Genomic DNA, 4673 nt, shown 5'->3' with positions numbered 1-4673 from the left:
AAGAAAAGCCAGCTATTTTTTTGTGATTAAGAAAAGCCAGCTTTGTGAAAATAAGTAAAAGTTCAGCTTACTATTTAAGTTTTTGTGCTTGTTTGTATATTTTTTTCAGTTTTGTGAAGTTTATTTCCATTTTAAACTTGAGAAAAAATTCCTTTTTTTATAGAAATATTTTGAGGGATTGGAAGCAAATTAAATCATAATCTTTGTATTGGAAGAATATGTTTGAAAATTATGAAGTTTTGAAAATAAAACAGGGTCTTTATGCAAATTATCTTGTTTCTAAGGTCCATTGTTCTCCCCATAAGCTGCTTCTTTGTTATTTTATAACTTCTGTATTTATTACATTGATGTTCCCTACCATAAGGTCAGTATTAATGGAAATTTTTTACATTCTAATGCTCTTTAATTATCAAATTTTATTTTATCTGAATTTTGACGCATTTTTACTTGCATGAAATTTATTATAAACTATTTTTGTAGTTTTGATATTGACTTGCATTTCTCAGATTCTTGAAATAAAAAAAAAAGCCATGAATGCTCTCTGCACAATCGCTCATAGAGTCTAATAGTCTCTTTCTCATTTCCTTAAGAGTTATTGCAGTTGGGAGCCAATGTGATTTCATTGGAGGAGCCATTGCTTTGTGTGGATGACCTTGTAGACCAAGTTGAAGAAGTTCTTGAATTTTTCTATTATTTTCTCTGAAAAAATATATTAGCAATTGTTGTCATGTACGGAAACTAGTAAAGGAACACATCTATAACATCTTAATGTAAATAAATTTAATATAAGAAATTGTATATATTTGAATTTTGTTAGTTTAAAAATTATTAAATTTAAATATTTGAAATTATATATTGAATTTTTAAACAAATTTAAAAAAATTAGAACTTTAGTTTACTGTCGATTAAATCCACCAGTAACTATTAATTTAATTATTAATAATAAATAATATATTACCGTCGGATTTACTAGAACAAGTTCCAGAATTTTACTAATTAAAAGTTTAAATCTGCTGCTAAATCAGCTAGTAATTAGCAGCAGGCAAAAAATTCGCCGATAAATAGTTACTAGCGAGGTTTATACCGTCAGATTTATTCCACCACTAAATTTGCCAGTAAATCTGATGTTATCCGGCGATTTTCTTGTAGTGATCACGCTTATTGCCATTGCCTCTGAAGCTCCTTTTCCTTCCTATTATGTTCCCATATTTGATCTATTTGTTTGAAGGGAACAACTTGATATGGGTGTGTTATGTGGGTGACAACACATAAGTATTTCATTCTTTTAGCCATGTCCAACTGAAACCGTTGAAATTTTTGATAGATTTTTTATATGTCAACTTCTTGAGGTTGACTGGTCCCCTCTTGAGGCATTGGTGCGGGAGGTGGAAGAGGTTGTTGTTGTGGTTCTTCTTCTTGGGCTCCTCTATGATATCTTCTTACTATTCTTTCCATCATCATCTTGGTATTGGCCTTTCAAGCTTAAGGGGAGTTAAACCCCAAAATGGTCCTTGAGATTGGCGTCGTGCACTAAAATCTTTCCTGAGATTTTAATTGCACTAATTACGTCCATGAGATTGACAAAAATGCACCACATTAGTCCCTGACCCATTTTTCATTAACGGCGTGATGACATGGCATGATGACGTGCATGTTAGTGACACGTGTCATTTCATGATTTAGACACGTGTAATGGTATGATGATGTGTTGACCAGTGACACGTGACAAGCTGACGTGGATGGTTGTGACACGTGTCATAATGCTATTTGGGCACGTGTCTGTTTGTGACACATGTCGCAACAGTATTCATCCGCATGTTATCCATTATGTCATCATTGTAGATGCTCCAAATTAGTCCCTCACTTTGCGTTAAGTGACTCATTTTAGTCCTTGAAATTGAATATCGTGCACCAAACTAGTCTCTTCACTAGTTTTTTCTTATTTTTTAAAAATTTAAAATTTTTAATTTTTTAGATGCATTAATTTCAATTCTATTTTTTCACATATTGTTTAAATACAAGTGCTTTTATAAAAAATTTTAAAATTTTAGTTTTAATTATATAATTTTTTTTATATTAATTTAACATTGGTAAATTTTGTAATATATAAATATGTTATTATAAAAAAGAATTATATGATTGATTAGACACATTTTTCATTAAAAAAATATATTTTTAACAAGAGATCAAGAATCAAAATACACATTTTTTTCCAGTTTTTATGAAATACACGTTTTCATCGTGTGTAAATGGGCTAGACTAAAGGCACTTCAAACAGCCTCACTACTATCTCCGACCTCTTCAGTCTAAACGAAAGAGGTCGGAGATGGTAGTGGGGGTGATTGAAATATCTTCACGTCAACTCCAAGATAGCGGTTCAAGGTACTCACAAGAGAAAAAATATTTTATAAAAGCACTTGTATTTAAATAACATACGAAAAAATATAATTGAAATTAATGGATTCAAAGATATTGATAATTTTGAATTTTTAGAAAAAAGGAGAAAAAACTAGTAAAGGGACTAGTTTGGTACACGGCATTCAATTTTAGAGACTAAAATGAGTCATTTAACGCAAAGTGAGGAACTAATTTGGTGCATCTACAATCATGACATAATGGATGATACATGGACCAATACTGTTGCGACATGTGGCATAAACAGACACATGGTCAAATAGCATTATAACACGTGGCGCAACAATCCACGTCAACATGCCACGTGTCACTGGTCAACACATCATCATACCATTACAAGTAGCCAAATCATAGAGTGACACGTGTTACTAACACGCCACGTCATCAAGCCATGTCATCACACCGTTAACAGAAAATGGGTCAGGGACTAACGTGGTGCATTTTTGTCAATCTCAGAAACGTAATTAGTTCAATTAGAATCTCAGAAACGATTTTAGTACACGACGCCAATCTCAGGGACCATTTTGAGGTTTAACTCACTTAAGAGGGATGTCTTGATCAATGGATGCCCATCAACTTCACAAAGGCATCATCTCACCAACATTTTGTTGCCCTTCATGCATTTTACACAAAACTGAATAAATCAGGGTGTTTTAATTCCAATCTTCAGCATGATGTTCATTTGATCAATGACAGATGCATCCATCTTCCTATGCCCCGATAGCATATAGGTTAGTCTGTCATCCAACATCTCATGGTTGTGAGCTTCCTAAAAGTACAAGATTATCCATCTACCTCTTTTCGCATGCACATGAGCACGTATTTTCACCTCACACCCGCAACAAGTCTCAGGGGCTCACATTTACGTAACTAGCCATCGTTATTGGACCCTATATCTCTGAACTCTTGCCGAAAGTATACAAATTATTGTTGTGTCAGCTTATTCTTCACATTTTTTCGAATCTTATTCTTCCAAATAGCAAAACCATTCATTTTCACATATAAACTGTAAAACGAGAACACAACCAATCGATCCAGAAAATAGAACATCATAATCTCACTTGCAGTGATTTGTTTAAAATTAATACATCCGAACTTGGCGACACCATCAGCGCCTCTTTCTTTCCATTTGTCATAGAAATTGTCACCGAAATACTCGTGTGGATATAAATCCTCTTCCCAAAAAACTCCATACTCAAAGGCATCTCCACCAGTACGAAATGCGTCACCTCCATCCTTATCCGCACAACAATCTTGGTTGGAAGTAGAAAATGACCCATCCAAATGGTTCACCACCAATTCCTCTTCTTAGCACGCCTACGCATAACAAATTTTTAGAGTATAGTCCACTTACAGAAAAAGGATTAAACAACCAAACACATAAAAACAGAATTTCGTGACAACATTACCATGACTTGATCTGCTCTAAATTTTGCCCTGGATAAATCTACAAACAACAAAACATTGAAAACATACTGAAGGTTGCATTAATAAAATCGAACGTGTTTCCTTGAAACTGAAGGGTGAAGCAATAACCTACCTACCAGCGACGGAGACTCCTTTGCCTGGATCCAATTAGGATTTTATCGTAAATTCAACATTTGACACGCTTGTTAGTTTCTCATAGATTGTGACTTATATCCATGTTTTTTGTAGATGTCCCAGTCATTCACTTTTTTTTTAAATAATATCATTGTGTTTTTAGGTTGATATGGATATCGAGCCCAAGTGTCCAAAAAGGGGTATTGCTGAAAATATTAAGATTGTATATGCCATTACATAATATGCAACTAATGGCGAGGCAATTGTCTCAATCGTAAAGAGACCTGATAGCAAAGTAGAAATTGGTGTCAAAAATTTTCGATGCATCCTTCTCCTCATTCTGCCAAATGCAGGATATAACTCATTGTTATTTTATCCTCTACCAAAAGAATTCTAACTTATCCATTTCCAATCTTAGATTCAGAAAGAATATAAATTAGCTAAATTGAGCCTTGTTGAGGTTGATTGCTGCCAACCACCTTTTCAGGAGGTTGTATTCTTCAGTTTAAAAAAAATTATTTTCAGAAACCTTCAATGTATTTTTTTAATATCAATATTCAATTATAATTTTATATAAGGAAAAAAACTTTTAAACAATAAGTATGAAAGTTAATTATTTTTATTTATAAAATAGATCCGACATCTAATTAAATATAAAAATATGTATACTAATTTTTTTAAAATAATAAATGTTAAAATTAATTATTAATAAAAAA

General features: G+C 32.7%; 1 long non-coding RNA gene across 1 annotated transcript; it reads right to left on the bottom strand.

Annotated features, from left to right (window-relative positions):
* Positions 1-2946: 2946 nt before the first annotated feature.
* Positions 2947-4068, bottom strand: LOC112704018 (uncharacterized). Its single transcript, XR_003154735.2, has 3 exons — positions 3956-4068; positions 3825-3862; positions 2947-3732 (listed from the first exon to the last, which is right to left on the bottom strand). It is a non-coding gene; the product is annotated as an uncharacterized lncRNA (long non-coding RNA).
* Between the last annotated feature and the right edge of the window lie 605 nt (positions 4069-4673).

The sequence above is a fragment of the Arachis hypogaea genome, chromosome 7 (assembly GCF_003086295.3).
Source record: "Arachis hypogaea cultivar Tifrunner chromosome 7, arahy.Tifrunner.gnm2.J5K5, whole genome shotgun sequence".
Lineage (NCBI taxonomy): Eukaryota > Viridiplantae > Streptophyta > Magnoliopsida > Fabales > Fabaceae > Arachis > Arachis hypogaea.
The sequence above is the reverse complement of the archived record's forward strand: the minus strand, read 5'-3'. Positions and strand labels throughout refer to the sequence as shown.